Source organism: Ambystoma mexicanum, chromosome 11 (genome assembly GCF_040938575.1).
Source record: "Ambystoma mexicanum isolate Mex_15411 chromosome 11, UKY_AmexF1_1, whole genome shotgun sequence".
Lineage (NCBI taxonomy): Eukaryota > Metazoa > Chordata > Amphibia > Caudata > Ambystomatidae > Ambystoma > Ambystoma mexicanum.
The window spans coordinates 623,302,697-623,313,394 of record NC_090934.1 but is presented as its reverse complement, the minus strand read 5'-3'; the positions used below and the strand labels follow the sequence as shown (position 1 = coordinate 623,313,394).

General features: G+C 54.7%; 1 long non-coding RNA gene across 1 annotated transcript; it reads left to right on the top strand.

The window, feature by feature from the left end:
• Positions 1 to 8,768: 8,768 nt before the first annotated feature.
• On the top strand, positions 8,769 to 10,394 carry LOC138504753 (uncharacterized). The gene is made up of 2 exons (XR_011279947.1): positions 8,769 to 9,757; positions 9,985 to 10,394. It is a non-coding gene; the product is annotated as an uncharacterized lncRNA (long non-coding RNA).
• The last annotated feature ends 304 nt before the right edge of the window (positions 10,395 to 10,698 follow it).

Genomic DNA, 10,698 nt, shown 5'->3' with positions numbered 1-10,698 from the left:
CCCACCCCCCAGCCACCAGGGGCAGCCTCCACCAGGCCCCCACTCATGTCTCCCACCACCCCTCCCCCCAGCAGTGCAGGGGCAGCCTCCACCAGGCCCCCACTCATGTCCCCCTGCACCCCACCCCACAGCCACCAGGGGCAGCCTCCACCAGGCCCCCACCCATGTCTACCACCACCCCCACCCCCCAGCCACCAGGGGAAGCCTCCACCAGGCCCCCGCTCATGTCTCCCACCACCCCCACCCCCCAGAAGTGCAGGGGCAGCCTCCACCAGGCCCCCACCCATGTCCCCCTGCACCCCCACCCCCCAGCCACCAGGGGCAGCCTCCACCAGGCCCCCAATCATGTCTCCCACCACCCCCACCCCCCAGCAGTGCAGGGGCAGCCTCCACCAGTCCCCCACTCATGTCCCCCTGCACCCCCACCCCCCAGCCACCAGGGGCAGCCTCCACCAGGCCCCCACCCATGTCTCCTACCACCCCCACCCCCCAGCCACCAGGGACAGCCTCCACCAGGCCCCCACTCATGTCCCCTATTACCCCCACCCCCCAGCAGTGCAGGGGCAGCCTCCACCAGGCCCCCACTCATGTCCCCCTGCACCCCCACCCCCAGCCACCAGGGGAAGCCTCCACCAGGCCCTCACCCATGTCTACCACCACCCCCACCCCCCAGCCACCAGGGGCAGCCTCCACCAGGCCCCCACTCATGTCCCCTATTACCCCCACCCCCCAGCACTGCAGGGGCAGCCTCCACCAGGCCCCCACTCATGTCTCCCACCACCCCCACCCCCCAGCAGTGCAGGGGCAGCCTCCACAAGGCCCCCACTCATGTCTCCCACAACCCCCACCCCCCCAGCCACCAGGGGCAGCCTCAACCAGGCCCCCACCCATGTCTACCACCACCCCCACCCCCCAGCCACCAGGGGCAGCCTCCACCAGGCCACCACTCATGTCTCCCACCACCCCCACCCCCCAGCAGTGCAGGGGCAGCCTCCAACAGGCCCCCACCCATGTCTACCACCACCCCCACCCCCCAGCCACCAGGGGTAGCCTCCACCAGGCTCCCACTCATGTCTCCCACCACCCCCACGCCCCAGCAGTGCAGGGGTAGCCTCCACCAGGCCCCCACCCATGTCTACCACCACCCCCACCCCCCAGCCACCAGGGGCAGCCTCCACCAGGCCCCCACTCATGTCTCCCACCACCCCCACCCCCCAGCAGTGCAGGGGCAGCCTCCACCAGGCCCCCACTCATGTCCCCCTGCACCCCTACCCCACAGCCACCAGGGGCATCCTCCACCAGGCCCCCACCCATGTCTACCACCACCGCCACCCCCCAGCCACCAGGGGCAGCCTCCACCAGGCCCCCACTCATGTCTCCACCACACCCACCCCCCAGCCACCAGGGGCAGCCTCCAGCAGGCCCCCACCCATGTCTACCACCACCCCCACCCCCCAGCCACCAGGGGCAGCCTCCACCAGGCCACCACTCATGTCTCCCACCACCCCCACCCCCCAGCAGTGCAGGGGCAGCCTCCACCAGGCCCCCACCCATGTCTACCACCACCCCCATCCCCCAGCCACCAGGGGCAGCCTCCACCAGGCTCAAACTCATGTCTCCCACCACCCCCACCCCCCAGCAGTGCAGGGGTAGCCTCCACCAGGCCCCCACCCATGTCTACCACCACCCCCAACCCCCAGCCACCAGGGGCAGCCTCCACCAGGCCCCCACTCATGTCTCCCACCACCCCCACCCCCCAGCAGTGCAGGGGCACCCTCCACCAGGCCCCCACTCATGTCCCCCTGCACCCCCACCCCACAGCCACCAGGGGCAGCCTCCACCAGGCCCCCACCCATGTCTACCACCACCCCCACCCCCCAGCCACCAGGGGCAGCCTCCACCAGGCCCCCACTCATGTCTCCCACCACCCCCACCCCCCAGAAGTGCAGGGGCAGCCTCCACCAGGCCCCCACCCAAGTCCCCCTGCACCCCCACCCCCCAGCCACCAGGGGCAGCCTCCACCAGGCCCCTAATCATGTCTCCCACCACCCCCACCCCCCAGCAGTGCAGGGGCAGCCTCCACCAGGCCCCCACTCATGTACCCCTGCACCCCCACCCCCCAGCCACCAGGGGCAGCCACCACCAGGCCCCCACCCATGTCTACCACCACCCCCACCCCCCAGCCACCAGGGACAGCCTCCACCAGGCCCCCACTCATGTCCCCTATTACCCCCACCCCCAGCAGTGCAGGGGCAGCCTCCACCAGGCCCCCACTCATGTCCCCCTGCACCCCCACCCCCAGCCACCAGGGGAAGCCTCCACCAGGCCCTCACCCATGTCTACCACCACCCCCACCCCCCAGCCACCAGGGGCAGCCTCCACCAGGCCCCCACTCATGTCCCCTATTACCCCCACCCCCCAGCAGTGCAGGGTCAGCCTCCACCAGGCCCCCACTCATGTCTCCCACCACCCCCACCCCCCAGCAGTGCAGGGGCAGCCTCCACAAGGCCCCCACTCATGTCTCCCACCACCCCCACCCCCCAGCCACCAGGGGCAGCCTCCACCAGGCCCCCACCCATGTCTACCACCACCCCCACCCCCCAGCCACCAGGGGCAGCCTCCACCAGGCCACCACTCATGTCTCCCACCACCCCCACCCCCCAGCAGTGCAGGGGCAGCCTCCACCAGGCCCCCACCCATGTCTACCACCACCCCCACCCCCAGCCACCAGGGGCAGCCTCCACCAGGCTCCCACTCATGTCTCCCACCACCCCCACCCCCCAGCAGTGCAGGGGTAGCCTCCACCAGGCCCCCACCCATGTCTACCACCACCCCGACCCCCCAGCCACCAGGGACAGCCTCCACCAGGCCCCCACTCATGTCTCCCACCACCCCCACCCCCCAGCAGTGCAGGGGCAGCCTCCACCAGGCCCCCACCCATGTCCCCCTGCACCCCCACCCCCCAGCCACCAGGGGCAGCCTCCACCAGGCCCCCACTCATGTCTCCTACCACCCCCACCCCCCAGCAGTGCAGGGGCAGCCTCCACCAGGCCCCCAATCATGTCTCCCACCACCCCCACCCCCCAGCAGTGCAGGGGCAGCCTCCACCAGGCCCCCACTCATGTCCCCCTACACCCCCACCCCCCAGCCACCAGGGGCAGCCTCCACCAGGCCCCCACCCATGTCTACCACCACCCCCACCCCCCAGCCACCAGGGACAGCCTCCACCAGGCCCCCACTCATGTCCCCTATTACCCCCACCCCCCAGCAGTGCAGGGGCAGCCTCCACCAGGCCCCCACTCATGTCCCCCTGCACCCCCACCCCCAGCCACCAGGGGAAGCCTCCACCAGGCTCTCACCCATGTCTACCACCACCCCCACCCCCCAGCCACCAGGGGCAGCCTCCACCAGGCCCCCACTCATGTCCCCTATTACCCCCACCCCCCAGCAGTGCAGGGGCAGCCTCCACCAGGCCCCCACTCATGTCTCCCACCACCCCCACCCCCCAGCAGTGCAGGGGCAGCCTCCACAAGGCCCCCACTCATGTCTCCCACCACCCCCACCCCCCAGCCACCAGGGGCAGCCTCCACCAGGCCCCCACCCATGTCTACCACCACCCCCACCCCCAGCCACCAGGGGCAGCCTCCACCAGGCCCCCACTTATGTTTCCCACCACCCCCACCCCCCAGCCGTGCAATTTGCCTGGGTATGTGTACTTCGTGGTGCGCGTGAAGTTCCACACGCGATTGTACGTGTACTTCGGGGTGTGTTTGAACTTCCACACACGATTTGCCTGGGTACGTGTATTACTGTGGGTGCGCGTGAACTTCCACACGCTATTTGCCTGGGTACGTGTATTACTGTGGGTGCGTGTGAACTTCCACACGCGATTTGCCTCGGTACGTGTATTACTGTGGGGGCGCGTGAACTTCCACACGCGATTGGGCCTGTGAGAGTGGGTCACATGTATTCCAGGGGTGGGCGGGAATATTTACCCGCGACTGTGCCTGTGAGAGCGTGCTACGTGTATTCCTGGTGTGGGCGGGAAGACTCACACGTTCGCCTACGACGTGCCGAAAAAGTGTCCAATCCTGACACACGTACGCCAGCATGAAACAGTCGTACGTCGACCCGCGCAGCATAAAAGTGCGTGAAACCACAAACAAGCTCATACGCCAGGATGAATATACCATTCCTAGCAGCAGTGGCCGTGGGTTACCAAAGGAGGAGGAGGAGGATAGTGAGGGCCCGAATTTTCACTCCCAGAACCAGCCTTTTTGGGATGCCTGATGACCAGGTGTATGGGAGGTACAGGTTTCCCCCACACATGATATTTTACCTGGTCAGTGAGTGGGAGGATGACCTCACATCACCCACCCTGTGCTCCCAAGCACTCAGCCCCCTGGAGAAGGTCCTCAATGTACTGCACTTCTTGGCCACAGGATCATTTGAGCGGACAAGTGCCATAGTGGGTGGGGTGTCACAGGCCACGCAGTCACGCTGCCTACACCAGGTCTTGAACATCATCACTGCACGCCCATCAGTCCGTAGGCACATATACCTGCCCAGGACACCTGCAGAAAGGCAGGCTGCCACCCTCGATTTCTACAGTGTGGCACAATTTCCAAAAGTGCTAGGTGCCATTGACTGCACCCATGTGGCACTACGTCCCCCAGGGCATCAGAGCACATCTATAGGAACCACAAGCACTGGCATTCCATCAACGTGCAGGTAGTATGTAATGCTAAGGGAATCATCACCTCAGTATATGCAAACTATCCAGGGTCCACCCACGACAGCTTCATTTACCGAATGTCTACCCTAAGAACGGGACCTCGAAGCTGGGCGGCATGGTGATACATGGCTGCTTGGTGAGTATGAATGCCACTGCACATGCATGCATGTCAGATGCAGAGTAATGTCACTACCCCACTAATGATACCCATCACCTCCTCACCAGGGGACAGTGCCTACCCTCTGAGCACCCACATCATGACGTCAATTCGGAACCCCATCACGCTTCCAGAGGTAAGATACAACACAGCCCATATAGCAACCCGGGGCATAGTGGAGCGCACATTCGGAGTGCTCAAGTCACGCTTTCGCTCCCTTGACCGGACTGGTGGGCAGCTGTTATATGCGCCCCCAGTAGTGTGCAGGATCATAGTGGCAGCATGTGTCCTGCACAATGTTGCAACACGCCGGGGCCTCGCCGTGGACATGGTGGTGCCCCCACATCCCCAACCACATGCATGCCCACTGCGCATGGGAGGGGAGAGGGCACGGGGTGAGGCAGCCCGTACGCAGCTGGTGGCTAATTACTTCACATAGAAATCACACCCCAGTGGAGTGCACACAGGCCTGGCACATACCATCTGATTAGCAATGATGACTCGGCCTGACAATTAAGACGAACAAAGGGACTGTCAACTGTCAGAACCAGCCACCAGGGGCAGCCTCCACCAGGCCCCCAATCATGTCTCCCACCACCCCCACCCCCCAGCAGTGCAGGGGCAGCCTCCACCAGTCCCCCACTCATGTCCCCCTGCACCCCCACCCCCCAGCCACCAGGGGCAGCCTCCACCAGGCCCCCACCCATGTCTACTACCACCCCCACCCCCCAGCCACCAGGGACAGCCTCCACCAGGCCCCCACTCATGTCCCCTATTACCCCCACCCCCCAGCAGTGCAGGGGCAGCCTCCACCAGGCCCCCACTCATGTCCCCCTGCACCCCCACCCCCAGCCACCAGGGGAAGCCTCCACCAGGCCCTCACCCATGTCTACCACCACCCCCACCCCCCAGCCACCAGGGGCAGCCTCCACCAGGCCCCCACTCATGTCCCCTATTACCCCCACCCCCCAGCACTGCAGGGGCAGCCTCCACCAGGCCCCCACTCATGTCTCCCACCACCCCCACCCCCCAGCAGTGCAGGGGCAGCCTCCACAAGGCCCCCACTCATGTCTCCCACAACCCCCACCCGGACAAACAATATACGACTACTTTTAGTCAAATTGCCATTAAATGTAGCCGCGACTTTATGGTCTTAACAATTACCACAGCACAACGTATTGGTTTGGCAACTCAAAAAATCTTAGAACAAGAAGAAGTCAAATTTTTGTCAAGCACAGTTATTCCTGATGCGAAAGACCAATTAGACGCGGTCAACAAACTATTTTCGGAATTTAGAGCCACTACGATTGGCAAAAAAACTAAGAAACTTGCAAAGGATATCCGCGAGTTCAAAATTGAAAAGGTTTTTCCCTACACTACAGAAGCCTACGCTGAAGCAGCCAGTAAACAATCTACATCGAAAAGAGGACCAGGCAACAAAAATAGAGGTGTCTCTTTTTCTAGCTCTAGCAGCAGTGGGTCTGATAACCAGTCATCAAACAATCCACAACAACCCTTTGGCAACTTTCAACCAAATACCCCTTTTTTAGGCAGAGGAGGATTTGGCATACCCCAATGGGGCCCCCCATGGTTTCAACCATACATACCAATGCAGAGATCCTGGGGCAGGCGCCGACGCGCCCGTTGAATCAGGCAGAACCTCAAATTCCCATTTTTAATTTAGCCAACTTGAGCCTCACTTCACCACAAATTTCTGTTCTATCTAGAGGACTGTCTTTTGTCCCAACGAGAGGAATTGATTGGTTTTCTACTGAGATGCAAGTTCGTAGATTTTTGCGAACTATAAGACTGAAATCTTTTTTTCAGAATGTTCAAGAGAAAATACAGGAACAAGACTCCGGACTCCGTTGTCCATCGACATTTACTCCTCAAGACAATCAAATGTCTAAGGAAATTTTAACCTTTGAGAAGAGTGTTCTTAAAGATTTACATAATTTACAGAATAGAAATACTAAACTACATTTAAAACACAATCTGAATGTAGAAGAAAGTAAAGCTCTCGCACAACTGGCATCGAACGAGACGATTGAGATCAAACCTGCAGACAAGGGAGGGGGAATAGTCGTGATGACCAATACCCAATATTTAGAGATGGTCAATAACTTATTGACTGATTCCGCAAGTTATCAAAAACTTAAAAAGGACCCAACAAAAGATATCAAAACAGAGATTGATCAAGTAGTGAAATATGCATACGATCGGAATTGGGTCACGGAGAATGAATATGAATTCTTAACAACTAGTCAAGGGCGTATTCCGATCCTTTACGCGTTACCCAAAGTACATAAAGACTCATTGAACCCACCCGGACGGCCAATAGTCTCCGGCTGTGGTACTATACTTGAACCGCTCTGTAAATTTATTGATACATTTCTTAAACCCCTGAGGACAAACACAAGAACCTACCTACGAGATACTATGAATACCATCCAGATCTTTGAACATTTGACATTTGATCCTAGCAAACACATTCTTGTAACAATGGACATAACGTCGCTATATACTAGCATCCCTCAACCACAAGCTCTCGAATGCATGCTGGATCTATTGACAAAGTCCAATACACAACAAAGGGTGCCAATCAACTTCATTATGGAGTTAATGGAATTGGCATTATGTAAAAATTACTTCGAGTTCAATGGCAACTTTTACCTACAAATAAAAGGCACAGCAATGGGTGCTGCTTTTGCACCAAGTCTGGCAATTCTTTTCATGTCTAACTTTGAAAATCAACACATTCTTTGTGAATCTAACCCTTTTCAAAAATCAATTTCCAATTGGAAGCGATACATAGATGACATCATTTTCATCTGGGAAGGACTTGAAAATGAACTCCTCGAGTTCTTTTCGTGGCTGAACCAGATTGACACTAATATTCAATTTACACTTGAATATTCTAAGAATCAAGTTATTTTTCTTGACCTCATCATCAAACATCAAGACGGTGAGCTTAAATGTTGCTTACATAGGAAACCTAGTGCAAGGAACACTCTGCTACACTACACGAGCGACCACCCTCGGCATCTCAAGGACAATCTCCCGTATGGGCAGTATCTACGAATTAGAAGAAACTGCACTGACCTTTACGACTTTAACCAACAAGCAGATGAGTTAGACATCAGATTTCGGGACAGAGGCTATCCCAGATCTCTCATTAAAAGATCTCGGAAACGCGCACTTTTTACAGATCGTGCCCTTCTACTTACCAATAAAACTCCACAATCAGAGGCTGAAAACATGACTTGTGTTCTAACACATGGAATCAAAGCCTTTGAAGTCAAGAAAATTATCCTAAAACATTGGGATATTGTGAGACTGGACCTTCCCGAGGAGCCCCCGCCGCGTTTTGCATTCAAAAGGGCTCCAAATATTCGTGATAAACTGATCCATTCTCGTTTTCGTAACACTACTCCCAGAACTGGCCTTTGGGATTTACGTTCAGTCAAGGGTCATTACCCATGTGGCTCCTGTAGTGTTTGCAGTTTCACTAAAAAAATGAGAGATTTCAGAATAAATGAACGAATTTGGACTTTACCTAATCTCACCAATTGCAAAACTAAGAACGTTGTATACTGCATTGAATGTCCTTGCGGACTAAGATACGTTGGACAAACCAGCAGAGCGGTACATGTCAGAATTGCTGAACATCGATCACGCATAAGATGCAAAATTGTCACGGCGCCCTTAGTTAACCATTACCTTACTTTGAAACACTCACCAAACAATATAGTATGGTGGGTCTTGGAAGCAGTTCAAAACTCTACCAACATACAGAAATGTTTGTTAGACAGAGAGGCCTGGTGGATCTTCCGATTGGGTACACATATTAGGGGATTAAATGAGGAATTTATTCCACCATTCTAATATCTACCATAATGCCACAGTATAATTCCTCTCACAGAGTCACATGTTAGTGACGAAACGCGGCTCCGCTTATATACGGCTTTGTATGGCAAGTTCAACGGCCCTCATACACCTCCCTCTTGGGGTGTGTGCTAAGGGGCCGCGCTGTGATTGGATATGTCTTATGCTCCAATCACGGGGAAGGTGTGTCAGTTCACCTCCCGCTCGTTCCTCTCTAGATCATAGAGAAAAAGGATACGTCACACGCATCCACCCACAAGTCGGAGGATGCAGTGCGTAGACGTAACAGCCGACCGAGGTTTTCTATTCGGCAGCCGGAACGCGCGTCATCACGCTGCCGGCTATTTACTCAGTCCCTATTCTATCTCTTTCACTGTCGTCAGATCCTCACTGACACTGTGAGCTACGTTTGATTCATTCTCAAACTATTGGTAAGTATATTTCTGCTTCACTTCCTACTCCGCTAAGAAGCCTTATTCACTGTTTTATATGTTTTATATCTTGCATAACACTCTGGTTTTGATATTTGTGCAATCTTGTGACCTTTAGGCACCTCTTTTCTTTTCTTCCCCCCGGTAGGTATTCGTTACCGCAACATCCATTTTGATACCAACGTTGCTTCATCACAGGGTATCATTTCCTCCACTCTGAAGAATGTTCATGATCATCGGGTTCTATTAATTTAAGATCCGTACGCGATAATTGCAGAAGAGCACATAACATCTTTTAGAGACTCAGGTAATTTCTCTTTCTGTGCTCTCTCTCTTTTTTCACTCTTTATCTCGTTATGACTACATTTCATAGATTCTGTATTTTCCAGATTCACTGAAAGATATACTTCTCCCCTGTTTTTATAATTTCTTTAATGTTATCTTTACTTCAGTGTCTTGCTTCAGTCACTCCTGCTCATGCTCTGCACCAGGGTCTTGTTTGACGTCTTGACCTCCTGCCTTTGAAGTTTTCCCCCTCATTCATTTAGGGTAAGGTTCCCCTTCTAGGCAGTTTAAATTAGTAGTCTTAACTTAAATCACTGATCAGCCTTAAAGAAATTATGTTTTTTTTAATTTAAACTTGTCAACCCAGGATTTCCGTTTGAGAAGCATACAGCATGTGATATTATGTTTTTGTTGTAATACAATTGATTTTCTTTTTTGTACAAACTATACATTTCTTTATGTGATGGAGTATTTTGTCTGCTTCCCCGTAGGGAATTTCACTACTTACTTTGCCCCGAGGAAGGCGGTTTTCCAACACCAGTGGCCTCACAGGTGGCCCGCCGAAACGTCCTAACGGTCTCAATGTCGAATGGAACTTAAATTCTGTTCCCAATTGCTTATTGATTTATTCTCTTTGAGACCTTTTTCTTTCTTTTCTCTTCATATACCAAGTGAAAAGTGGACGTTGGCAGACCTGTATATTGCTTACAAGTGCATTTATATTTTGCCTAGACCAATTGGCGGACTTTCATAAAATGCACTTAAATTTTGCTTAAACCGTAATTGCACTTAGATTTTGCTCAAATTATAACTGTATGTCTTTGTTGAAAGTAATGAATTTTATGTATTTGTTAAACACACTCTCTCTTTTTTGTGAAATAAATAAGTCAGAAAGAAAATACGTTTTTCTTTGTGTAAAATGATGTTGCTCTATGCTTCTTATGGTGACCTTGGGTTGTTCTAAGTTGGAATAAGTAGGATATCCTGCTGGATACCATTTAAAATCATTTCATAAATTTTCAAATTTAGTCTTTACGGCTTTTGAAACCCTTGTTATGTGAATATTGGTGACCCCATCATTAGCTGTACCACGTCTGGGTCAGTCCCCATTTTGTGTACCTGTTGTTTTTGGCAACCTTGTTGCCGAGGGAGTGGCAAAATTACGAAATTTGGAAAGATTTAATTCAAACTTTTCTTTTTTCATC